The sequence below is a fragment of the Eptesicus fuscus genome, chromosome 2 (genome assembly GCF_027574615.1).
Source record: "Eptesicus fuscus isolate TK198812 chromosome 2, DD_ASM_mEF_20220401, whole genome shotgun sequence".
NCBI lineage: Eukaryota > Metazoa > Chordata > Mammalia > Chiroptera > Vespertilionidae > Eptesicus > Eptesicus fuscus.
In genome coordinates this window covers 110,363,866-110,391,417 of record NC_072474.1, presented here as the reverse complement: position 1 = coordinate 110,391,417, position 27,552 = coordinate 110,363,866, and the positions used below count along the sequence as shown (strand labels likewise).

At 42.2% G+C, this 27,552-nt stretch overlaps 1 long non-coding RNA gene across 1 annotated transcript; it reads right to left on the bottom strand.

The window, feature by feature from the left end:
- Positions 1-4,629: 4,629 nt before the first annotated feature.
- Positions 4,630-26,647, bottom strand: LOC129150898 (uncharacterized). Its single transcript, XR_008557695.1, has 3 exons — positions 26,612-26,647; positions 23,635-23,777; positions 4,630-4,647 (listed from the first exon to the last, which is right to left on the bottom strand). It is a non-coding gene; the product is annotated as an uncharacterized LOC129150898 (long non-coding RNA).
- Between the last annotated feature and the right edge of the window lie 905 nt (positions 26,648-27,552).

The window sequence follows — 27,552 nt, the reverse complement described above, 5'->3', positions numbered from 1 at the left end:
TGACCCTGAAGAGACTTTAAATAACCTGCCCAGAGTCACACATCTAGAAGTGGTGAAACAGACAGAACCCTAGAGTCAGCCTCCATGCTGCATGGTCTCAACCACCACTCCATACACCCTATAGGTCTACTTAACATCCCACCCTCCCTACACACTTAGCCAGCCAAAAAGCCAATGGAGCCATCATCCTGGATGCTTTTCTTCATAAAATCTCATTTTCATGAGGCTGCTGCCAACCAAGCTTCCCATCTTGCTGTCATTCTTAGCTCTTCTCTCTCCTCGCCTACAACATCTGCTGAGTCACAGGAGTTTGTTGTTTCTTCCTGTGTAGTTTTTCACAACATACCTTCTTTGTGGTCTCACTCCAACCCCCAAGTCCAGTCCTTCATGATGTCATGTCTGAACTACTGATCCCCAATTTGTTTCCCTGGCTCTTTTCCTCATTTTGTACTTATGACTTGATTCATCTTCCCAGAATATTACTCTGCACACATTGCCTTCTCCATGTTTAAAATATCCAGGAGTGTCCCTTTCATAAAGCATCCCCTTTCCCAGCATCTCCAATGTTATCTACCTTAACTTCTCTAATAAAATCCTCATATCCCACCAAGCTGGTTGTTTCCTCAACTCCCTTCAATTTTCCATATATAATGTGTTTTTCATGCCCTTTCCCATAGAGTTCCTTCTACAGTGAATGACCTATTTCCATGCACTTGTCAATGTTCGAGCCCTCCTTCAAGGGCTACCTTAGGTGCTATACTTTTTATGGTTGTGCCTCAACCTTTCCAGATTCTTACCACTTTCTGAATCTTATAATACTGTCTGGATCACATGTTTGGTTCTAAGCCAAAGATGCCTTAGTCATCTTTTATAAGGATATCTGGTCTCATATATATCTCTATATATATATTCAGAGTCAACCATAGCTTTACTATGACAGACATCTCTAATTTCCCAGGATAATTTTGAATTAAAATATTTTGCTTGTTGTAATATCAAAAGCCCTGAGTTTAACTTCAGAAAATAAAGTGGGTGACAATCTATACATTTCATTTTTATTCCTATTAGCTAGTTCAAGGGTATGTAGTAAAGACTGCTCAAGTCTAAATAGGTTCTTCTTGAACTGTATGACCATACATAAGTCTCATTTCTTCTCTGGGCGTGTTATTTAAAATAGTGAAATTGGGTTGGATGAGTGGTTGTCAGAGAATAAATCTTGGGATTCTTAGAGTTCTAGAGACCTTTTCAAGGGTGTTCTGGGAGAGAGGGCATAGAAAGGTGATCAAGGAGGTAGGCTCCACCATCCTCCAGGTCCTTATACCTTCTTTAGAAATATTCCTCTTGGATCTATTTTACCGGTTTATATTTCTACCCACAATTCGACGCTATAAGACATTCTCCATGGTTTTAAAGTCCCAGCTTTCCCATTTTTTAATCTGTTGATAAGGATAAAGGAGAATAATGTCTAACATGTATTGAGCTCTTACTAAGTGCCAAGTACTGTGCTAACTCTTATTTTCCCATTTTATAGGAGAGGAGAAGGGCTTGCATTAAGGCCTCATGGAAGTGAATAAAGTCAAGATGGGAGTTGCAGTCAGGGTGACTTACCTATTACACTGCCTTTTAAAGTTGTCTAGCCAGAAAGGTTAGGAGCTGGAGCACACTCACACTTCACCTGCTTTGTGATAAGAAGAGAACACAAATGACAAAGCAAGGTGTATGTCCTTCCCATAATTGTCTGATGAAGGTGGATCAGCCAGCTGATCAACCTTGATTACATCTGTAGGAACAAAAAGCTGAGACAGGGATGTCTGTAATATTCATGGCTGGAAGATGCTCTTATCTCTATGGCTGGATTGTTTAGTGCCTGACAGAACACTGGGCTTTGCAGGGATTTAACTAGACCTGGCCTTCCAAGGGCTTAGCATTTTTGGCAACACCGCTGACCTCTCCAGAAAACCACAAAATGGCTCAAAACTCAGGTATTGAATTGAGCCCAAAAGAACCTTCCCTAAGCTCATCCACAAACCAATATACACAAGGCAAGTGTCTCTAGCCAGGGAATAGCTTATACATAACTATGCAAATCCAAGACATTACTAGCACTAAGAGACTCCAACGTGTCTTAAATAAAAAAATATGAACAAAGGAAACTGGCAATTTCCATTCAGAGAAAACGGTTATCACCTGAGCGTGGTTCCAAGATAAGCAAGATTTAACCACAGCCAGACCATTTGCCTAGGAACCTAAATCCTGCAATAAAATCTGGAACTAAATCCTGCAATAAAATCTGTAAGTTCCTTGTGCTGCCAAAATGTCTGAGAAGGGCTGGTCCAGCCACCCAATCAGACCCATCCAATGATTACCCCTCTGCTGACAAGGGTTCTCTGTGTGTGTGCTGTGCAGATTGGAAACTAGATTAGAATTTAACAGAAACTGCTCCTCACTGCTGATTTTACAAGAGCCACCATATAATTCTGCTCAAGTTGTGAGCCTTATTCTGAAACTCTCGATATTGTCATGGAAATTATCACTGAGCTAGACTCCAATCAATTATTTTCTTTTTCTTTCTTAAACTAGGGCAGAGGAATTGAATGGAGGGGAAAATTAGGCCTTTAGCAGAGAAAAAACACAATGCAGCATTTCAGAAGATGAATACAGTAAATTATCAAGCTTTTAAAAATGGCATTTCTCTCTGGTTCTTGCCTATTTTCCACCTCCTCCTGCTCATTCTTCAAAAGATCTCAGCTTCTCTCCTTCAAACACAGTGGCCCTGGCTTCACTCAGTTCCTTTGGTTACATTACCTCCCATGGTGGGAGTGGCCGGACAATGAGGGTCCCCAAGCCAGTCCGTGAGAACAGACAGAATTGGCTGGTGTTCCCCCTTTTTTCTGAAGCTGTCAGTGGCCTAAATAAGGCTCTACTGAAAAAGTATAGCAGAGCCTGGCCAGCATGGCTCAGTGGTTGAGCGTTGACCTATGAACAAGGATGTCACGGTTCGATTCCCGGTTGGGTTGCAGGCTCAATTCTCCAATCAATGATTCTCTCTCATCATGGATGTTTCTATTTCTCTATCCCTCTCCCCTCTTCTCTGAAATCAATAAAAAATATTTAAAAAAATAAAACATATAGCTGATGCTATCTTTATTAAACTTTACTTTTCTGAGTAGAACACTCAAGGAAGTGACACCCTAGTGGAAGGGCCAGGGCTTCTGTTATTCATTTTCAAAGCCAAACTTAAGGAGTGGTCATTATGTATATTAAAAGGCCTGGGGTTGGGTCTCCAATAGTTTCCTAAAAATAAAGTAGTGGCAAAAAAATGAAAAATAAAAGAAAGAGAGAAGGAATGGAAAAGAGCAAAAATAAAGCCAAGACTAAAACCATTCACTGTGGAATAAACCTACCAACATGGTTTTCCCCTACAGTGTCTGTGGTCAGCAAAAGAACAGAAAAGCCTATGCAGCGCCATCTTCTGGCAGTGTGAAGTAATAGCATAACAAGCAATGGATTTTTCAGATACTTTATATTTTAAGAAACTACTCAAGGTTTTCTTTCCTCAAGGCAATTGTCAACATAACTATTACCTTCTCAATATTTCTCTTCCCCAAATCAAAATAGGGGACTGCTGAGTTGCTGTCAAGGAAACTTCGGGATCCAACACCTGGAGGCACCGTCCAGGAGTCTATGCTTCCACAGTTACCTTCTATACCGAGACCTAGACAATGCCCTTTGGATTAGCTGATTGAAATAGAGAAACATCATGGACCTGAATGTTCTAGAAAGGTACTTTGTCAGCTGGTGACAACCTCCATCCTGCAGCTCCAGAGTACCTGGAGGGATCCTGAGTTCTTTGAGACGATGGGCTACATGCAAACACAAACTCCCCAGCAATTACCATCCTCCCCAAGACAAAAGCTCAGAGTCCAGATTCACCAGGGCTCATTTCTGACCGTGAATTCTGTGCTGTGACTGTGTGGGGCAGGAAAGGTTGGAGGACAAGCCGTGGTGACTGGAAGATGTGGTAATGCTTTCTTTCTCCTGAGATAAGGAGAAGTGTGAGAAGCAGCCGGCTCAGTCTGGGAGGTGGACAAGCACACCCGCTTGATCTGTGTCCCCCAGGTGTACCTGGCTGGAGGCCTTGCACTGAGATGAACCTAGACTTACCAAGGTCTTCCCAGCTGAGGTGGAGCTTGTGGGAAGCTAAGGAAAAAGACACGTCCCTTCTCCCCACCCTCCAATTGCAAAGGAAGGTTCCCAACGTGGCACGGAAATGGCCACATGGGTACAGGTCAGATAATACCTCACACTGTAAAACCTGAAACAGGATATTAGCTACCCACACAGACTGTAAAACCAAGGACATAACTCTCTTTGTTCCCAAGCCAGGGAAACAGCTCAAATTTCAGATCAAAGTAAAAACTACACCAAGAACACCTGTATGTGACATCTTGTGAAAGCAGCCTCCACCTCAGTGTAATATTGGTGAATTTGGGAGCTCATGGTTGCTCTGCAATAAGAAATTCAGATTAAAAGGGTGTTGGCTGGTCTCAGAAGCTGAGGATGGCTGAGATGGTTCCAAAGGTGGTCATTGGAAAATAGGTTGGAAGGTGGTCAAAGTCATGTCGGTCAAGCACCTTTGAGTGTTTCCTGGGGAAAGAATGGAAAGCCTTTGGTTTTCAAAGAATAAGTTCATGTCCTTCATGTTGGGGGGCAGGGCTATTCTTCCAGCCCCTTGTCAGGGGAATCCAGTCAACAATACAATCTGAGTGCTCTCTCCAAAAAAAAAGTAGCAAGTCACTTTTCCTAGTGCTTCTTTCTTCCAATAAAATATTAACCCATTGGATTGCTAACTAGTTTGTTCCATTCTGTTTGATTCAAGGGGACAGGGAGTCCTTTGCAAAACCTCTCTTAGGTGGAAGGGCCAGCCGACTGCTGCCCATTATCCACTCTGGATTAGTAGCACCTAATTGATTCTTGGTTAAAAGCTGTAGGTCTTTATGAGTCAACCTTTCAGTTTGGCAGGCTGATCCCAGTGGGACAACGAGCAGTGTGAATGCATATATCCCAGGAAGGCCACTCAGTATTTTAAACTCAGGAGCCTGTTTTTCAGCTTCTTGGGTCTAAGCTCTCTAATTGTTAAGGTGAATCTGGGAATGAGAGAGTTAGTGGGGGTCAGAGACAAGTTAAGTGTTAGGGAGTTAAGACCTGGACCTTTGACTGAGGACTTGCCTGTAGCTATAGGCTTCCTTTATAAACTGCCTTAGGATTCTTTGAACAACTTAAGAAGACATCTGCTGCTTTTCTCTCTTTTTAACTCTTAAATATGTCAGGATTATAGACTTTGTGGGGCAGAGACAAAAAAAAATAGTAACTGACAACCATCCATTTATCCAGCAATTGCCATGAACTGGCTATTATGTGAAATGCTGGGAAAATAATGATGATACACAGCCCTTGCCTTCCTGCCTAGAGAGAGAGACAAGGACACACTGAATTATAAATTATTCAGAATTATGGCAGAACTCTAGGTTGAAATGTGGGTGACCCCCAAATTAAGCAGCCCAGTGATCTATACGTCACTCTGCCTCTCTCACTAACCTCACCTCAAACCATTCTTCCTCCTGCTCAGTTTTCACTTTTTACACATTTATCTCCTATTTGTTGCTCCAAATTGCTAAGCACCTTTTCCAATCCAGGGCCTTTGCATTTGCTACGACCTCTGCCTAAAACACTCTTTCCCCAGCTTTTGTCATGTTGCCTCACCTTCACCCTTAAGCTTTTGGCTTAAATGTTTCCTCCTCAAAGAGACCTTCTTTAAGGCCTCCTCAGACTCAGAGACTATACATTTTACTTTTTCTATTCTAATTCTTATCTAAAAATTTTCAGCACTGTCAAAGAAAATCAGAGCTGGGCTCTTGTTAAAGGCAATCAGACATATTTTACTTGCACTACTACAGTAAAGAAGAGTCTCCAATCTAATAGACTGAACTCAGCTCTAAGACAAAGGTGACTGACAGGGATGTGAAGTATAGCATAGGGAGTATAGTCAATACTATTATAATAACTATGTGTGGTGCCAGATGGTATTAGACTTATCAGAGTGATAATTTCATCCTATCTAATAAAAGGGTAATATGTAAATTAACTGTCAGGCTGTCACAAAGATGGAGACGCCCATAGCCACAATATGGCGGTGCCCAGTTCTCTCAGCTCCACTGGAGTCCCCCAGTCCCTGGGTGGCTGCTGAGAGCGGGCAGCATGAGCAGCCTGGTGGAATGCTTGCTTCGTCGCCATGGCAATGAGGCAAGCTCTCTGGGTCACGGAGAGCCTCTGGTCAGCAGGCGCGGAGCAGCCAGGCCCCTCAGAGAGCTACTGGCGCACAGTTTTGTGTGCAGGGCTACTAGTAAGGTATATAAATGTCTAATCACTATGTTGTATACCCAAAACTAATATAATATTATATGTCAATTGTCATTGAAAAATAAAATTTAAAAAAAATACAAAGGTGACAAAGGTTTTAAAGGGAGAACAGATAGGAAACCAAGGGATTAGGGGGCTGTAGAGAAATGGACTATTACAGCAGGGGCATGAGGAAAGAATTACTGGAAATGCTTTGGCAATGTCGGTTGAGACAATGTACTTGTGGTTTGACAGCATTGTGTGTTTTTGAGCAAGGACTCAGCCCAGGAGCTGGGGTCACCTTTAGGGACACACCTAGTATAAGTAGAAACCAGACTAAAATCTGGTCAAATGTCTTAGCACATTGTTCAGGCAAGTCCTTTGTACCATGTGGGAGTTGACAGTTCCCAACTCACACATTTATTCTTAGTGAGTTTTTAAAAAAATCAATATCTAGAATTCATTGGTATCTCCAGCTTCTTCCCAAATAGGACACACTCATCCAAATTTTAAATTCCTACATTTCCTTGGTCTGTTTTCAGATACTATGTTGAGATCATCAAAGCTTTACTTACCAGACATTTTAATAATTAAAACATTTATTTTTATAATATACTAGAGGCCCAGTGCACAAATTCATGTACAGGTAGGGTCCCTCGGCCTGGCTGGTGATTGAGGCCTATCAGGGGGCCAGCAGGGGGGAGGGACTGCATGAGGTTGGCTGTGGGAGCACACTGACCACCAGGGGCAGCTCCTGCATTGAGCGTCTGCCCCCTGGTGGTCAGTGTGCATCATAGTGACTGGTTGACTGGTTGTTCCAGTTGTTTGGTCATAACGGTCACTTAGGCTTTTATATATATAAATTTTACTGTGTGTGTGTGTTTTTTTTTTCTCTTTTCTCCTTTTACCCCACAACTGCCTTTTGAATTTAGATTGTTCTATTTTGCCAAGTACAATTTCTAGAAATTATTTCAGTTAAAGTTTAAGAATGATTAAAAAAAGTCCTCCCATTTGAACAGTAGTTTGGTTGGGTATAGAATGTTTATGGCAGTTATATTTTCTTGTTGCATCCAGTGTTGTTAATGAGAAGACTTATGCCAATCTTATTCTTATTCTTTTGTAAAGAAGCTTTTTCTTTCCCCTTGCTGTAAGGTTTTTAGATTTCCTCTTTATCTTTGGTGGTCTGCAACTTTTCTACAATATTGGTAGATGTAGATTATTTTATATGCCTCCTGTCCAATACCTAGTAATGCCTTTTAGTCTAAAAATGCATGTCTTCATCAAATTTGATGTTTCTTCTATTATATTTTAAACTATTTATTTCTATCTATTCTCTGTGTTCTTTTCTTCCAGATCTCTCTTAGAACTTCTGGTTTCTTAATTTTTCTTTGCCATTTTATTTTGTGTTCTGCGAAAATTTCTCAACTAGATCTTCCAACTACATGTTCTCTTCCCAGTTCTATGCATTCTGCTGTACATCTATTAATTCTTCCTTTTAACTTAACACCTTCCTATGTCAAAGATTTCTAGTTGAGTCTCTTTATTTGAATGCATATTTCTCCCTCATATTTCTGTATTTGATGTGTTCATTTGATGGCTTTAGTTCTCAGAACTTGTGTTGGTTGAGTCTGCTGATTCTGTTTTATTAGATGGACTTTCTTAAATGTTGGATGAGTCTTGTTTTGGAACTGACTTTCATATCATTAACTTCCTATTTGCCAAATGAGAGTTGGAATATACTGTCTGTTGTCCCTGAAGATAAACCAGAGGTAGATATACTGCTAGCTGGAATGATCAGTAGCTAGTCTTCTGGTCACAGAGAACCCCAGAGAGCTATTTAGCCTCTCAAGTCTAATGCCTCTGCTTACTACTTCTGCCTGAGGGCACACCCTCCTGATGCTACCCTCACAAGTGTGTCCTGTATGGTGGTGGTGAGAAGAGGAGAAAAGCCATCTGGTCTCTCCTAGTATGATATTATAGAAGTCACATTGATGGTGTAGAGCTCCTTAGAGGTCCTTTCTGTTTCAGTATCCAATCCTTAGCACTTACACAGAGTATCTGAAGCCACTCCCAAATGAAAGCAGACCTCTCCTGGGTGTGTTTAGGGCTACAGCTTCATTAATTATTCATATCCCATCTGCCTCAAGCCTTTCAGGAATTCTTTATAATTTCTGGTCTATAGAGAGTCACCCTTCTTGCTTTACAGCACTGTTATGGTTCATTTTATTCTATATATTTGGGGTAAGAAAGGGACATTGTAGCATATGCTCAGTTTATCATCTTAATAGCATCTCTGGCATTTTATTTGCAAATTTGTTTTTGATTCATAGCTGTACAAGAACTATAAACATAAGAGTACATATCCAATTTATTGTACACATTTAAGTAATATCACAATTGAAATTATTGAACATAGGGAAATCACCAGTTTTTAAAATATTCTTAGAAATGGTGTCTATATATTACCCCTGTTTAAGAGATATTGTTCTGGGCTTTTGAATGAGAACTTACTTCATCTAGACTAGATTCAAAAATTACAGAGGGAGAGACTAAAAATAATATTTTCCCCCTGCCTCCTGCCTCAGCTGTGAAGTTTTAATGATTGAAGCAACACAAGGGCTATTATTCTCTGGAACGATCCCTGTCTCAGGCTGTAGCAGTATATTTTGGTCCTGCCAACCTGCTGGTCAAGCAGAACAGGTGGAAGAAAGGGGAAAATAGCTAATACATAAAGGGCAGAGCTTATGCAATGTTTTTAGAATGTCAATTAGTATTCAAACATATTGCATTGACTTGTCTTGACAATCACCTGGATGCTTTGATGTTAGTGGGTTGGATATTATCTCCATTTTACACATAAGAAAAACAGGCTCAGAGAAAGAAGTCACCTGTCCAAGGTGCCACAGCTACTCTTAACTAGGAAGCCAAAGTCCTTTACAAGGTGTATCAGTCAGCATCCCAGCAGGACAAAGACGACACACAGAGCTTAAGATAATTCAAGGAGGGTTTAATAAAGGGTCTACTTAAGATAATTCAAGGAGGGTTTAATAAATGGTATGTTGAGGTGTAGAGAAACGACAAGTGAGGGTCCTCAGGCCAGTGAGAGGGAATCAGTTACCACCACCAGGTTTGATGGAACAAGGGGAGGAAATGATCACTGAATAGGCTCCTAAGCTTTGGTCAGTCTGGTAGAGCCCAAAGACCTCTCTCTAGATAATTGGTTTAAATGAATTTGATAAAATACTTAAAATTACAAAAGCAGCCAATTCTATTAAAATACCACAAGTAAGTATTTATATAAAAATAAGTTTGTGATGTATTACTATAAATGCTTTTCAAAACAAGATCTGATGGTAAGTCTAGTAAAGACAACAATTTCAGAGTAGTGATGAACACAAAGATACATGGACATATCTCCATGTCTGTGGATTAATATGAAAAGAGCCATAATGGCAGCCATAGGTATTGCTTTGCCACTATGATGTGCTGTCTAACTTGACAATTAAAGGAAATGCCAAATGTTGATCAGAGGTCAGTGAATATAAAGATTTATTTTCATTTTCTCCATTTTAAAGGGAGAAGTTTACAGATATCCTGAACTCTATCCCTAGATGCCAGAGTAACAGCAATAGAAATTTATTTTCTCACAGTTCTGGAGGCTGGACATCTGAGATCAAGGTGTGGACTAGGTTGGTCACTTCTGAGACCTCTCTCTTTGGTTTGTGGATGGCTGTCTTCAGCCCGTGCCTTTAGGTGGTCTTCTGCCTGTGCCTTAATCTCTTATTCTTGTAAGGATACAATTTGATTGGATTAGGGATCACCCTATGACATTATTTGAACATGATCACCACTTTAAAGACCCCATCTCCAAATACAGTTGCATTGTGGGGTTTAGGGACTTCAACATAGGAATTTTGAGGGAACCTAATTCATCCCATAACAGAGAGGATTCTGTTAAGATGATGGCAGCTTTCCTGTTCCAGAAATGAATCGTAATCCCCATGAATTTCTAGGCATCTTAATGTTCCTTTATCCATTTCAAGAGAGTCCTACCCCCACAGTCCTGTGGTCATCAGTCTGACTATGGTGGCTCTGATGGGAGGCATTGGAAACCCCTATCCCGACAAGAAAACAGTTCTCAGAATTATGTTCTATCCCAATGTTCTTCATGCTGATTGTAGTGATTGTGTTAACTAATCATTGCATGATGTCTCTTTCTTTGAGGAAACTGTAATTGAAAGTGTTCTTGATATTCATTTGTCTAGTCTATGTCAAGGTTAAGAGTTGGGCCTCTGTAATCAAACAAATGTAGATTTAAATCTCAACTTTTATACTCCTAGGTAGTCAGTTATCAAATTTCCTCAGCTCCTTCTTTTTAATTATAGTTATAATTATATGTAAACTATATACTTACATATGTAAATATAGGGGTTGGTAAAAATAGATTTACAATTGTGAGTATGTGAAACACAGAGTTTATTTTTGTATGATTAATTATTGTATTATTTTCCATACGAACAACTGGAAACCTACTTCTGCCAATCTTGTATATAATATAATTCATGTATATTATCGAAAATATGTTTTACAAGTTTTATAATATATAATACTTACATATAGATTATATGTGTAAAGATAGTCTTCATTATAGTTCCCACATCATAGGTTGCTATCCTATATAATAAAGAGCTAATATGCAAAAGGTCGTCACGCTGTCATGCTGTCACGCTGGGCCTGGGGACCTGAGGCCACACCCCCTGCCCGGCAGGGCTTGATGGGGGACCTGAAGCTGCGTCCCCCCACCTGGTGGGCTTGATGGGGGTGAGGCCGGCCAGGTCTGGGTCTTGCATGATTTAGAGGCGTACGCGGGTGGGCAGGAATTTGACTCTGGGTCCTGCAGCACAAACCAGACTCTGACAGGAGGGAGATTTTCATATACATTTTACTAATTTTCTTTCATCTCTTACACTTCTATAATAGAGAAAGGGCAAATAGCAATATTTAAATATTTCCTCTAATTAATTCCCTTTTAATGTGCATGAATTTCGTGCACCAGGCCACTAGTAGATAATAAATGAGTGATGCATTTAAAAGCTACATAAATGTCAGTTGATATTTAGTACATGTGTTGAATATGGACTGTGTGCTATACAACAGAGATCAGAAATAAAGCTAAATTGCCTATCCTGATAAAATCCATCATTTATTATGAAAATAGCCAAATCATGTGACAAATATTAGGAGAAACACAAGAACAAGGTACTAGGAGAATACAACATGGAAGGCTCCCTGAAACAGATTTCTTTTTTGCTTAGTCTTAAAGAAAAAGAGCAAAAGAAGTGATTAAAGAACTTTACAGGCACAGGGAAAACAGTGTATGCAAATCCATGCAGGCATGAGGACTAAGCCTTTGCAGGGAAATCGAAACAGGTGGGGATGCTGAGAAGATAAAGTGTGATGAAAGGTGAAATGAGAGGTGGAGAGTGAAGGGAGCAGGTCCTGAATTTCTGCAGTGGGCTGGGTCTGCCTTCAAAGAGAATGATTCATGTGGGAAACTGGGTCAGAGCTGTTTCTGCTGAAGGTAAGGATTAATGGCAATCTACTAGTATGTGTTGCTGTTCTTGTAAAAAAAAATAATAGTATGATTGTCTTCCTGTAGGTCTGATGCATGCTTCCAACATGGTCCCTCATTTAATTACCTGTAGAAGACACGAGCACCAACATGATTTCTGCCTCCACCTTGTTGTGACTCATGATGGGAATTCTGAGTAACAAGTCCTTGTCACTCCGAAACCTTCCCTGAGATTAGGCATCAGGAGAAACATGATGGGAACTGTTGGTGCCAACACTATTCTTACCTATAGCTTCTCTCCTTTTAGTCTCATATTCTGCCTTTCTTTTCCCCAGTTTTTTTCATGTTTCCTTCCAACCATACTTTAGACCTCCTAAAAAGCCTTTGTTTAGTCCTTTCAATGTGACTTTGACACAAAAGTTTTCTTCTGCTTAAGAATCAGAATCCACTAACTTTTATTAAGTACATCCTGTGTGCTCATTTTTACAGTAGCTTTGTCATTTTCATTTTATAAATGAAGAAACTGACTTTCAGAAATAATTAAGTGCTTTGCTCATCAATATCTATGTTCTCTTATGAGACTGCTTTAACCACTCAGATCTAGGTGGAGTCACTTGATTAGTTCTCACCAATGGAATGTAATAGAAGCAACACTTCACCTCAACCCAGGGAGGTTATATGTTCACAGACCTTCTCTTCATGCTTGCTTCTCCTTTATCACTTGGTTTGGACTGTCCATAATGAGAAATAAACATCTATTGTTTATGTCTGATCCATGGTGCTTTGAGGTTTATTTCCTAAAGCAGCTGGTTTTCCCTAATCAGCACATAACCTGATGATGGCAGAGTCAGAAATACCTACTGTAGGTGAGGGACTGTGCTTTTTTAAAAAGGTGTCAGCATGAAATAATACAGTCGGGCCCTTAAGAAGCTTTAAGGCTAAAAAGACCCCGCGATATGGCCAGAAATGGTGTGATGCAAAATACAAATGCAAAAGGATGTCTACACAAAAACAAAATTTTAAGGGCATAAGAATGAAGAGAACATATAAGCTGTGTCATTGTGTAATAAGGGAGGGTTTTCAGGAGAAGGGTGGGGTCTGTGGACTGGGAGGATGGGTAGCATGCCCAGATGAAACCATGGGTAAAGGAAGAAATGACAAACACATGACACAGTGAGTTGTTCAGTGGGATACAGATGGAGTGTGTTAGCAAATGCAGTCATAGAATGGGGCCTCATCATGGCAGAAACCAAATGCCAGGTTAATTAATGACTTTGAGCATCATTTACGGGTTTGGCTAAGGGTTGTCACCAACACATGCTGGCTGAAAAATCTTGAAAATAAATGACTGATCGTGCCATCAGAGTTTGATAACTGTTTACAGGGATGGTTTTATCATTCCCTGGAGCTCAGACCACAGAGGGTTTTAATATATGAGAGCTGGTCTCCTAATACAGAAAGCGCCAGAGAAGATCAGAGGTTGCTAGGGGTGGGGGAACAGTTAGAAACAGAATTGGTCCACCCTGGTGAGGTTCAAGACTCTGAACAAGGTTGAAGGTAAAATGACCTCAAGAGATTTTAGATTCTGATCCATTTAGGGCTTTCTCAGGGGCAGTATAGCAAGAATCTTTTCCCCCTAGGAATATGTGTACTTATGAAAATAACAAGGTTGGCATTGGATGTCATGGCAGTGATGGCCATGCTGGGGAGCCATGTGCCTTGAAATCAGGTCACTTAGAAAAAAAAGTCCTGCAAAGTAGAAGCTCAAATGAAGCTAGCAATTTAGGGCCTTTTCATAGCCTGGCTTTGTGATCCTTCTTATAACTAAAAACTATGAAAGTCTCTCTCTGGGTACATATCCCTTTAAAGTTTGAGTATCTCTTTCATTATTTTTATAGTGCATACATAGATCTCAAGCTTTAAGAGTTTTTGGGTGTTTTGTTTTGTTTGTTTGTTTTTATCACTGTAGCTAGAAGCAAAAATGCCATCCAGCTGCTCAATCTGTTTGTGCCAAATCAGGTCTCCTCTGAGTTCTGCATCTTATCCAGCAAGATACCTCCAAGGTACAAAAGGGTCAAGCTGGAAAGAGATAGTGATAACTCTGATTTTTTTTTCCAGACAAATCAGTTAGATATCAGATCCCTCTTGGTTGGAAAAAACACTTCCCCTTGTGTCCCAAGTTCTATTAAATTTCCCTGTAGGGAATTTTAATCCAGTATGCCCACCATTTCAAGGCACAGTCACTGACACCATGTCACCTTTATGTAGAAGGGACGGGAAAGGAAGAGAATATAGCCAACATTTATTTAACATTTTCCATCTACCACATGCTTCCTATTTATTATTTAGGCATCAAAACAACCATATACTATAGGAATCTCTTCTCCCAACCTGTACAGAATAGGAAACCAAAGTTTAGTTGCCTTAAACGTATCCAAGGTCATATACCTGTAAAAAATAGAGATAAAGCAACTTTGTCCTGACTTGAGAAATCATGCCATTAAGTTGTTTATAACCAAACTAGAGGCCCGGTGCACAAAATTCGTGCATGGGGGGGTGGACCTCAGCCCAGCCTGCACCCTCTTTAATCCGGGACCTGTCGGGGGCAGTCGGATATCCCTCTCACAATCTGGGACCACTGGCTACTAACTGCTCACCTGCCTGCCTGCCTGATTGTCCCTAACTGCCTCCCCCTGCTGGCTTGGTCACCCCCAACTGCCACCCCCCGCCAGCCTGGTTGCCCCCAACTGCCCCCCCCCTGCTGGCCTGGTCACCCCTACCTGCCCCCCATGCTGGCCTGGTCACCCCCAACTTCCCCCCCCCCCCCCCGTTGGCCTGGTCACCCCTCACTGCCCCTCTCTACCAGCCTGGTCACCTCTCACTGTCCCCCCTGCCAGCCTGATTGCTGCTCGGTCATTTGGTCACCCCTCACTAACCCCCCTGCTGGCCTGGTCACCCCACATAACCTGCTGCTCAGTCATTTGGTCGCCCCTCACTAACCCCCCTGCTGGCCTGGTCACCCCACGTAGCCTGTTTGGTCATCGGTTCGGTTGCAATGGTCGCTTAGGCTTTTATATATATAGATACACAATCCAATCATAGAGCTTTCATGAAATGGCCTAAGAAGATGAAACAGGCTGTATAAATATGAGTGCTAAATCTCATTCATAAACACTGACAAAAACTAATGTAAAGTAATAATCAAGTGATACAATTTTAAGAATGTACCCAGGGAGAGGTGATGTTTGAACAGATTTAAGCTTGCTTGTTTACAGACACTATCAATTTGTAAACATTACAATATGAGTATTACAATACAATATACAACATTTTGCTTGCTCTTTACTTAATGCATTTATTTCAAAAGGTCCTCTTTAGAGCTCATTGTCATTAGGTCTGAATAATCCTAATTAAATATGATATTTTTTTTAATATTTTTTATTGATTCCAGAGAGGCAGAGAGAGGGAGGGAGAGATAGAAACATCAATGATAAAGGAGAATCATTCATTGGCTGCCTCCTGCATGACCCCCCACTGGAGATCGAACCCAAAACCCAGGCATGTGCCCTGATCTAGAATCAAACCGTGATCTTCTGGTTCACTGGTCAGACAAAATATGATTCTTTATAGATTTATGCACAAAGCTGGTTCTTCATGGGTTCACTCATATATAAATTCACCAAACGCCCAGGTTTTAGGATCAAGATGATAAAGCTTTGGCCCTAGCCAGTTTGGCTCAGTGGATAGAATGTCGGCCCTCGAAGTGAAGGGTCCCAATTTCAATTCCGGTCAAGAACATGTACCTTGGTTGCAGGGTCCCTGGCCTGGTCAGGGTGCGTGCAGGAGGCAACCAATCGATGTCTCTCTCACATCGATGTTTCTCTCTATCTCTCCCTCTCTCTTCTACTCTAAAAAATAAAAAATCAATGGAAAAATATCCTCAGGTAAGGATTAACAAAAAATATAAACAAACAACCAAAAAGATGCTGAAGCTTTGTTTTCAAGAAATTCAGTCTCCTAGTCAGAAGAAAAATAAATATGCAGTCATAAAGTAACAAGGCAAGTGGTGCGGGGGAGATTCTATATGAAGTACAGAAGGGAATGGGGCACCTACCTCACTAGGGTGAGGCTTCCTGGAGATGGTGACACCAAACACTTAAGGGTAAGGAGGTGCTGGCTGGATGGACAGGCTGGGAGGGATGTCACAGGTCAAGGCAAAGTGTGTTCAAAGTCTCAGAGGAGCAGGAGAATGTGTGGGGTCTTGTGTAGCTTATTGGAAAGTGGCAGAAGCTTTAGCTGGACAAGCAAATGGGCAGGTCAGGAGGGGGAGCTCTGTGTGCCATGGGGTACATTAGACATGTTACAATGTCCCCTCCTTTCCCCAGATGTTAGAGAAAAGCATCCATGTGATTAGATAGTTAAGTGTTGCTTTCTCTTTCAAAGTGCTTTCTCTCACTCACTTCACCATCATTTGGGCTTCTTCTGACATGGCCATTACCAGAAAATCATATCTTTACTTGTTCAATCCTGTGTCGTGTGGTTTTGCAAGGGAGGATCTCTGTTCCCTCTCACAGTATAGACGGGACCATGAAGGTTGGCCATACATCCATTCTCTTAAATCTTTCCTAACAAAGGCATTTTGTCAGGTGCTAAAGAGATGCTAGCATTTAGAAGTACTTCTGAGGGTAACAAGATGCTGTCTGTGAGATACTGCAGCAGTCACTAAGGGGCATTAAAAAATATATACTTCTGGAGAGAAGTCAGAAAACCAAGTCATCACCACTTGGCAAAGTTCTGTCGGGAAGACAAGAATTAAGGATGGACACATTGTCAAGGTCAGTTCAGATCCTATTATCCTGCTTCTCTGATAATAATGATAATAAAAATAGCACTTTTTTTTTCTGACTCACACAATTTTCAAAGGTCATTCATCTGTGATCTCCTCTGAGCAGCTGATGAAGGGGCAGACCTTGGAGGACCAGGAGTGCTTTCCACCAGACCTCAAGGTTAAGTGACATTTTAAATGAGACATGTGAGATACTGAACAACTGCTGATCCATCCTTCTGGATTTCATACTCAAGGATGGCTTCATGGAAAGAAAAGCTGGCCTCCGTATTACTGAGCTTAAAAGTTAGGAATATTCCAAGAATATCCAGCAAGATCAGCCTTGGATTTGCTTTCTCACTGCTTCTGCCTTGCAGTCCCAAAAGGTAACGAAGACTTTAACCTCACTAATGAAAGTCCATGATTTTAGGACTTTTTGTTGAGCTATGAATTTAGAACAACGGGCTTAATATCCTCTTTCTCTAAGCTTCCTGCTTCCATAAGCACCGACCACCTACTCACACAGTCTAAGAATTTCTTTTCCAGGTTCTATGGCACCGCCCACGAGTACCCACACCTCCTCTTCACTGGGCACCTCATGGCAGTGGATGATGCATGAAAGTTGGATCGGTTATCCTGCCACTTCTGGTCAGGTTGCCAGAGTCCCATCTGCCAAGTGGAGCTGGATTTTCACTGTTCGTGGCCCTAACAGGCCAAATAATAAACCCTAATCCCACTGGTTTCCCAAGAGCCTGCTGCAGCAAGCGCACCACACCCACAGTGATGAATGCACCATCAGGGTTCTTCATTGCAGGAGGGCGACACTGGGTAACCTAAATGGAAAACAAGTGTATCAAAAGCATATTGCTTGATAGCGGAGGAGGCTGTGTGTATGTGGGCAGGGAGTACGTGGGCAATCTCTGTACTTTCTGCTCCATTTTGCTGTGAATCTAAAACTGCTCTGTAAAAGATAAAGTCTATTTTTTAAAGCATATTAGATAGTGCAGGCTTTCTAGAGAAGTCAGAGAACCAGACTTGGAAGCTACACAATGGAAAGGCAAGCCACCGAACTGGTCCCCAGACTGCCATCGCCTCAGGGTGGGCATGGGATTGGACTTAGGATGCTGTGGCTAGAAAGTCAACGAGGTCGCCTCTGCCAGCCAGTTGTTGCTGTTATTAATGTTAATCTCTACCCATAGCCAGAAAGGAGGACATACGGCCCCTGCTTTGGGGGCCACTAACCACCCAAGGAAAGTTAGGGGACAGTTCTGGATGAGGGAGCCTAAGTCATTTGCTGTTTTTGAGTGGTTTCTCCACGAGCGGACTCGGAGATAAGAATTAGTATGCAAGTGACTTATTAAAGAAGAGCTTACCAATATAATATGGTATAATATGAGAATATTCAGTATATGATATGGCAATGCAGTCATCTCATCTATATTCAATTCCTGCATTTGGGAGTCAGTGTAGAAGGGTAGAAAACTTTTCAGTGAAAACATCCTGAATTTTAGATATGACAATAACTATCTGTATGCTCTTACTTAAGTAGGATTGCCAGAAAAAAAATAAAAAAAGAAAGGTCACCCAGTTAAATCTGTAGTTCAGATGACTAACAATTTCTTTTCTTAGTAAGGATATCCCAAATATTGTGTGGACATACGTGTATTCGTTGCTTATTTGACATTCAAATTTAACTAGGCCTTCTGTGATTGGTTTGCCGAATCTGGCAACCCTATATGTTTTTAAGTCACTTCACTTCTCTGATCCTCGATTCTCTTTCTGGGACTTGCTTTTCCATCCCGTGAGACTGCAGGACACACTCCCTAGGTTTTCTAGCACAGTTGATTTCTACTGCAGCAGCATGGGAGACAAGATGTGCGAGTTAAGGTGTTTTTATGTTCTCTTCCCTTGGTGAAACAGGATCCAGGCAAACGTTCCCTTATCAGATGGAAGCTTGTAGGACAAGGGCCCAGTGCATTATCTGTGTCACAGCTGACTGCCTCCCCAGCTGGCCTGCAAACGTATTCCCCCGGCACCGCCTTGCTCCCAGTTCGCAGCAGGCAGCTGATGGCAAGATTATGCTGCTGGTCCCTACATCACTCCCAGTGGCTCCTCCTCCCTTTGCTTCTTCTGTTCATGACATTAAAAAATATATATTTCAACCTCTATTTTACTGAGCATCTGCTTCTCTGGGACTTCTTATCTCTTAGGCCAGAGCTACCACAGGGAAACCCACAAAATGTGATGTTCAGGCAATATTGCACATAATAACCCCAGAAGCCTGTTTTTTTAAGTTGGAGAAAAAATTATTAGCCTTATTAATTTTCCAACTGTTTCTGTTGTATCATTTCTAGGGATTTTTGAAAGACGAGGGAGGTAATACCATATGCTTGTTCTGTGATCTTAAAACGAAACCCAATTCCCTAAGCAGAGCTTGTGCAATGCGTTGTGCACACTTGCTGTGTCTCCCTGATCCCTAGAAGCAGAGCGGGGTGCAGCTGTGCCTGCCCGGATACTGTATTGATTCATGGAGGCTTGGAGCTGGCCTACCAGGGTCCAGGGGCTGGGTCTCGGCAGAGCTGTGAGCAGAGCCCGCATTTCCCATTCCCTCAGATGACCTCTCTCCACTGCTCACTGCTGTTCCTGGGGATGCAAGACACTCAGCGAAGTGAGGGCACGGGCTCTATGCAAAAACATGGTTCAGAATTTCCTAAGAAAGCTACATGCACAGTTAGTGAGAGGGGCTCTGCACAGGGTTACTGTCTGCAGGTGTTGGCCCTGAACTCTATTTTCATTCATCGCTGTATCAGTGAATTATTGAGCTATGTTTTAGTTTGGAGTCTTTAGGATAGGCCAGGAGATAAGGATATATATGAAAACCACCACTGAATCTCCTGTTGAGGGGGCATAATTGATTGGCAGCCACAGGCTCCGCCCTCTATATCCACCTCCAGGGCAATAGTGAGGTCTCACTCCTCACTGGCTAGTGATTCAACACAGTGGGATTCTGCATAGGCCCTTCCCTACGTGGCATGGGCTTCCTCAACTGTGAGACTGTCTCTAGGACTCCCTGTCTGCCTGGTCAGGCCTGTCTCAGAGCTGCCCTGCAGCACTGGAGTCTTCCTAGGCAGCCCCCCTCTGCCCTGCCTCCCCAGGGCAGATCTGCATCTCCCTCTGAAGACCCTCCATACCCACCCCTGCTCCTCCTCTTGTCCAAGCACAGGCATTTCCCCCCAATAGGTTTCTTGGTATTTGCTTCTCCTTGGAGGACCCAGACTCAGAGGAGGTCCCAGGAAGCACGAGGAGGGCTGGGGAAGAAAGACAAGGAAGGAAGAAGGAAAGCCAACAGAGCGTGCTGGCATGGCTACCACCCTCAGCAATGGAGGCTCGACCCTGCCCAGAACCTTCTGAGAAACTGTGTGCAGTTCACCCAGATGTATGTCACCAAGGGGGCAAGAAGCCAGGAGTCATTATTCTCACCTCCTTCCCCCTTCCCATGAGGGCTACCTCAGGGGCATTCACTGCCTTGCAGTTAGGACTTCCAGATGCCTGCATTGCCTCTGAGGTGACTCTGGGATTGGGGCAGGCAGTCCAATTCCAGAGCCCAAGTCAATGGCTAAGCTATGCCCTTCAGATGTAGTATACCATTTGAAATCTTAAGTTTGAAACTAATATGCTATCCATCAGTTAGTTACTTAGTTTTGGTCAGAAATTAGAGACAATTTGTGAAAAAAACATCTTTCTCACTAAACTATTCCATCTGGTAGAGTGGAAAATTTATCCAGCTAGCTGCTAGAAGACCTTGGCTACTTTCTTAGCTGTGTGACCTTGGGTAGAAGATTTAACCTCTCTGTGCTTCAATTTTCCATAGATCAAAAGCAGAAAATGAGATAGTAGTCCACCTTGCTGAACTCATGAAATTATTTTGAGGATCTTTGGTGTGCAGGTATGTGAAGGAGCTTTGTAAACTGAAGTGCTATCCAAGTAGAATGGATTATGCTTCTTGAATAACCTTGAACTTTCTCCCTAGGTCCCTGCTGTGCTCTGTTTCTGAAACAAATGCACACATTGTGTTGTCCTGCCTCCCCTGCCCTGGTGCCCACAGTGTCACAGGAGCCATCCTCTGATTACAAACCTAGTTGCTCAGTCTCACCAGGACAGGATGTTTCATTCTACTCCAACACAGCTTAGATAACACAGAGTTAAGAGTCTGTAATTCATCCTTCATTGATCACTGTTCTCGACTGTTACACGCTTGTCTGAACCCCATCCCATTCACTTATAACGCCAGAGGCTTAAGAACAATGAATGGATTCATGTCTCATGTCAGTTCACCCACTCCCTGAAAAGGCCCTGAATCTTACTGGGTCATTCATTCACCACTTTGAGACCCTGATGAAAGCCAAGGCCTCTCTCCTCAGGAAAAAAATAAACATAAAAACACATAAGCTACACACACACACACACACACAGGTAGGTACAATTTTGCAGGATTCACTGCCCCTCTGAAACCAGGGACTGCGGGTCCGTGGTAAAACATTTGATGTCTGATGTCAGCTAGATCAAGTTTTAAATACCGGTTGTATATACAGTATCCTAACAATAATGCTGGTGCACAGTAAGTGCTCAATCAATAAGAGCTGCCTTTATCTTTAAGGCAACACAGTCTCCAGAAACATTACACAGTCCCAAGAGATGTTCAAAAACAAACAAACAAACAAACAAACAAAAAGATGAGCAGCTTAAAAGAGAGATTTCCTCTTTCATAGGGAAGAGGTTTGTTTGAAACCTTGGACCAGGCCAGTGTTGGCTCTCCCTCTGCTGGCCATGGTTAACACACAACCTTCGTTTCTATTCCCATGAGTGGTCCTGGGGAAAAGGCAACTGGGCAGAGGAAGGTGGAAGATGGAGAGTTAGGGGGCTTGTGGATTAATTTTGAGCCAGAGAAAATCCTGGAAAAGCTACAGGGGAGTATGTCCCTCTGTTTCTCTCCCTTTGCTCATTAAGCCTCAACTATTGTTTTGGCTGAACCTTTTCTGGTCTCTGCTATGGGGAGCTGTCATGATAGGAGATTAATAAAATATAGTCCAACCCACAAATGCTGAGTCTCATCCTTTCTGACTTAGAGTTTCAGGAAGTCAGATGGCACAGATTTACACAGGATGGGGACATGGTTAAAAACAAGGGCTGTGAACTCTGCCTCCCGCTCTGCCCTAACTGGTAGAGTGGTTGATTCACTGAAGCTTGGGTGCTCAGAGCCTCAGTTTCCTCATCTTTAAAATGGGACCAATCATAGTTCCTACCTTATAGCATTGTAATGAGGGTTAAATAGTGTGTTGGGTGTAGTGAAGGGTCTACCAATAAAAAATAAATAAACATAATAAGTGGTAGATTATTTTATTCTAACATAGGAATAGCATTTATAAAACCTTTATTATTTTTTAAATTCTACAATAATACTTTCTTGTTAGGTGTTGTTAAACCACTTGCAATTGCTAGAATTTGGCCAGTTTTGAACTACAAAGCCAGGAAATATTCACATGGCTCAAGAATTGGAAAATCCAGATTAAAAACCTAGGAATTATCCATAGTACCACCATCCAGAGATACACACTTGCATGTATCCTTCTGACTTCCTGTATACCATATATATAAATAAATAATGCTGATTCAAAGTAGAAGTGCAATCCTGTCAGGTCAGGTTTTTAAAAAAAAATCAATCTGACTGGTGAAGTGGGGGATGGTTCAAGTATCCCCAGTGAATACCAGGATAATGGGTATAACATGCTCCCCAACATCCACTCTGCTCAAGGGGGACTTCTGGGATGTCTGCCTGTCCCTCCACTGTCATCTGTCACTTAGCCTGTCCTTTCTCAAGGGCAGTGTGCTGACTCAGCAGGTACCCTTGGCCCTGACCAGTGAGGGACAGGGCCTTGACAAGTGATTTCATCAGCTCCTTAACATGAGATGAATTGTGGCTTTAACTTTAGGATTTCCCAACCACCCTGGGTAATCAGAGTTTCTGCTAGAGCATAATTATTTATTAGAGTAATACTGTGGTAGAGTCACAGCCTCCATCTCTCCTTATTGTCCTAAGCATTTTGCCAGAATAAATAATGCCTCACTATTTTTGGAATGGAAACATAGCTATCAAGTGGTACACAGCCTAGTTGGGCTTCCCAACATACACGGAGAGTGTCCTAAATGTACTACGGCTCCTGTTCGGGGGGGGGAGGGAGCTGGTCCAGAAGGGTCTGTTGTTCTAGTCTCCCTGCCTGGGGCTGGTGAAACCCTCACTAAAGTAGACACAGCTTAACAACTGGGCTGGCACTGCCCATAGACCAGTGGTTCCTAACCGTTTTTTGGTCATGCCTCACCTAAGCATCTCTAGAATCCTAATGCCACCCTCTCAATGACATATAATTCATGTTATTCAAAAAGTGAACTCCTGTTCACCTGGAGGAAGTCTAAACGGCCATTAACTTGTCTAAACAAGCTTCCAAAGAACATGGCATCCATGAAAGAGAAAAATAAAAGAACGAAAGGACAGTAGAAGTACTGAGGAAGAAATCGCTAAGAAATTGTTAAAAATAATAAGAATAATATAAAGTGATATGAAAAAATAGTAAATAAACTTTTAAAACACATACTAGAGAACTGAAATGCATAAATATGACACAATATATATTTATATACTGTATATGAGACCCCTAGAGCCATAAGAAATGCCAAATATTCACTATTAATAACTCATTCTCAAATTGTCCCCCTTAAAAATCAAATTGCCCCCCTGTGGGAGGTGTGCCCCACGTTGGGTCCCTCTGCCATAGAATCTCACCTGTTCACACCACTCCAGGTTAATGGGAGTGTGTCGGTGTGAAGAACACTGGGCTAGGAGACAAGTGTCCTCATTCTGACTCTGCTGCTCACTTAGTCTGTGACTCAGAGCAAGTCACCCATCCTCTCTGGCCTGTAGTTTCCCTAAAGAAAAATGGAGGGATTTGAGTCAGGTGATCTCTAAGTTTCCTTCTATGATTGTTTTCAAGCTCTCGCTATTGCCTAATGGAAATTCTTTCTCTTCTTGTTCATGAGTCTATGAATTAGGAAGTAGTGAGGGTCCAAAGGCCCAAGGGAGAATCAGAAATCATGGGTTTTGTTTTGTTCATTAAGAGCACTATTGGGAGAATGAAGAGACAAGTCAGATTGCAATGCGTATATCTGACAAAAGACATATACCCAACACATATAAAGAAGTCCAACATTTCGATGAGCAAAAGAGCAGACAACCCAACACAAAAGGGCAAAATATTTTAACTAAAATGGGTATACAAATATATAAGTCAGTAAGTTTGTGGAAAGGTACTCAACTTTATTTGTCATCAAGGAAATACAAATTAAAACCACAGAGAGATGACCCCACATTCATTCCAGAATAGTCAACATTAAAGAAACTGACAAGGCCGAGAGTTGAAGATAATGTGGGGTATTAATTGGGACTCCATACATTACAAGAATAACATTGTGCAACTATTTTGGAAAGTGGTTTGACATAATATATGAAAGCTGAACATTAACATAATTTATGTATATGTTCAGTACTTTAACTCGTTGAGTATATACTCAACAGAAATGCATACATATGTCTCTCAAAAGACTTGTGCGAGAAAGGAGCATGATTCCTAAGTAGCTGAAAACTGGAAATCACCCAAATTCCCATCAACCGAAGAGTGAATAAGTAAGCATGGTATATTTATACAATGGAATCCTAAACATCAATGAGAATGATAAAACTACTGCTAAACATAAAAACTTGGATGGATTTCAAAATATAATGTTGAGCAAAAGAAACTAGACACAAAAGACGACCTATCGTATTATTGTATTTACAGAAAGTTTACAAATAAGCAGAACTCACCTCTGCTACTAGAAGTCAGGGGAGTGGTTTCCCTGAAGGCAGGCAGGGACTGGAAGGGGATGCAGAGAGCTCCTCAGATGCTGGCCATGTTCTGTTTCTTAATCCAAGTGTTAATCACAGAATGAGTTCAGACTATAAACAATCATTGAGCTGGACACTTCTGATATGTGTTATTTTTAAAGTGTATATGATACATCAATAAAAAGTTTTGAAGTATAAATATGAAAGGTATAAACTTCATGATTTTTGGTATTCTTTCCCTAATGCCTCCTCTAAAGACTTTTCTATTGAAACTATCCTAACTTCTTTTGATCATCCTCTTTCAAACTTTCTCTGTGCCATATAACCCAGCATCTGAGGATGTGCTTGCTATTCTTTTGTGGTTCTCTGATTATTTCATTTGCTTTCATCTTGCCCTGCCAACAGCATTGTGAATTCTAGAACATGGAAGCTTTGCCTTTTACCAATAGGCTTGGGCAGAAAGAAAAGAATATGAAACCTGACAATGTATTCTTCAGATCCAATTATTTAGTGGGTCAGTGTTCCCATGTTATAGTCCTCCACCCTGGCCTTTTCTATACTTATCCGTGTGCTTATCTACCTGTCAGCCCACCCCTGGACTTTCCATTTATAACATGTGGGGAATAAGCTGCCCCCTTTTATCTGGATCCCTCTGGCTTAATCTGTTCAGTTCTGCACAAATGCAGCAGCTGAGCGGTGCTGGATACTGCATGATGCCCCAGGGTTGTGGAGCTCAGAACTAAATCCTGGCCCCAGGAGCTCCCTTGGATGGCCAGGGAAGATGGCTCAGAAATAGAAATGTCTCATTGAGTCATTAAGCTTATGGAAATAGAGAGAAGTACCCAACTCCAGCCCTGGGTGGCTCAGGGAAGACTTCTAGGGGAGGATGAGCAGAATTTGGCCAGGTGAAGAGGGAAGAAAGTCTATTCATGCAGAGGAACCAGTGAGTGTGAAACACAGAATCATGACAGCAGAGCCTCTGTGTCCATGGGTGTGTACGCCGTGTGTGTGTGTGTGTGTGTGTGTGTGTGTGTGTGTGTGTGTGTGTGTGTGTGTGTGTATGCATGTAAGTATGTGCATGCATGTGGGGTGGGGTAGTTACAACCAGTTGGGTATCTGGTTACTAAGTGGAGAGGCAGTGGAGGTGAAAAGTGGGCAGTAACAGTGTATGAAGCTAAGGAGATCAGTAAGGACTAAATGAGGGGCCTGATGCTAAGCTGAGGAGCATGAAGCTTATAACTAGAATAGGGGTTGGCAAACTATAGCCAGGAGTCAAATCTGACCTGTTGCTTGTTTTGTCAATAAAGTTTTATTGAGACAAAGTCACGCCCACTCTTGTATGTATTGTTGATGGCTATTGCTGCACCACAATGGCAGAGTTGAGTAGTTGCTACAAAGACCATAGAGTCAGGCAACCACTAAAACAATGGTTCTCAACCTTTCTAATGCCGCAACCCTTTAATACAGTTCCTCATGTTGTGGTGACCCCCAACCATAAAATTATTTTCGTTGCTACTTCATAACTATAATTTTGCTACTGTTATGAATCTTAATGTAAATATCTGTGTTTTCCGATGGTCTTAGGAGACCCTGCTAGTGGTTCTCAACCTGTAGGTAGCTTCTGTAGAGCCTAAGACCATTGGAAAACACAGATATTTACATTATGATTCATTAACAGTAGCAAAATTATAGTTATGAAGTAGCAACGAAAATAATTTTATGGTTGGGGGTCACCACAACATGAGGAACTATATTAAAGGTTTCAGCATTAGAAAGGTTGAGAACCACTGCACTAGAAGAAAATCTTAGAAATCAAATAAGTAGAAATGAAAATATTGTCTTTACTGTTAGTATTGCTCCCTGAATTAGACAAACTTACCATGTTACAGATGTTGGCTGACTTTGGAGTTCTTTCTGTGGAGATTTGTTCCGAATGGTCACTTCTGAAACAAGAAGTGACAGAGACAGACACTCAGTCAGATAGTCACTGCTCCCAGGCTGGAGAGGGGGTGGGCCGAGAGGCCAGGAGCACTACGCCGACGGAGCTCTCCCCACACAGAAGCAGGAAGGCCGAGGAAAAGAGCTGTCCCATCCCTGACACTGGTGTATTGTCCCCTGAAGAACCATTTCCTTCAGAGATGTGCTGATATCAGACTCTTGTGGGATCATCTCTTCGGGGCCACTGGGCCAGACTACGCACCTGTGGGGTGTCCCTCACAGGGGATGGAGGTCCTTGCTGTCAGTAATCATGGGAAGATGCTGATGCAGAGAAGAGAAACAAGGGCCAGGCATATGTCTCAGATGATGTGAGGATCAGTTTACCTCAGAGCCTGAAGTGGGAAGATGCCCAGAGTGTTTGTGGTGGTGGGAGTTAGCTGACGGGAGAGGCAGGTGGACAGGCCACAAGACGGAAAGGGAGACCATCTGAAAAGAGACCCTAGGATAAGAATGAGCCAGGTGGAAACAGTTATAAGCTGTAGCCCACCTGGTGCGGATGTTCCATTATCCCTGAAACGCCAATGTCATCCTGTTGCACAGCCCAATCCCAGGTGTTTGTTAAGTATTACGTGTGGTCCTGCCCTGTGCTTCAGGTGCAGTGGCCAAAGGAAGAACAATGCCACCCTCCTCGGAGGCCAAAATGGTGGAACGTAACAGCTACCAACAACCACTCTTCCCAGCAAAGAGGCCACCACCAACATTTGGAAGCAGGACAAGCAGTATGGTGGCACAACAGGAACCCGGGGTCGAAGAGCCAGACTTTCACATCCCTGGGCATTTAAACCACCCTGTCTCTCAGAAATAGCCAGGGACACACTGAGA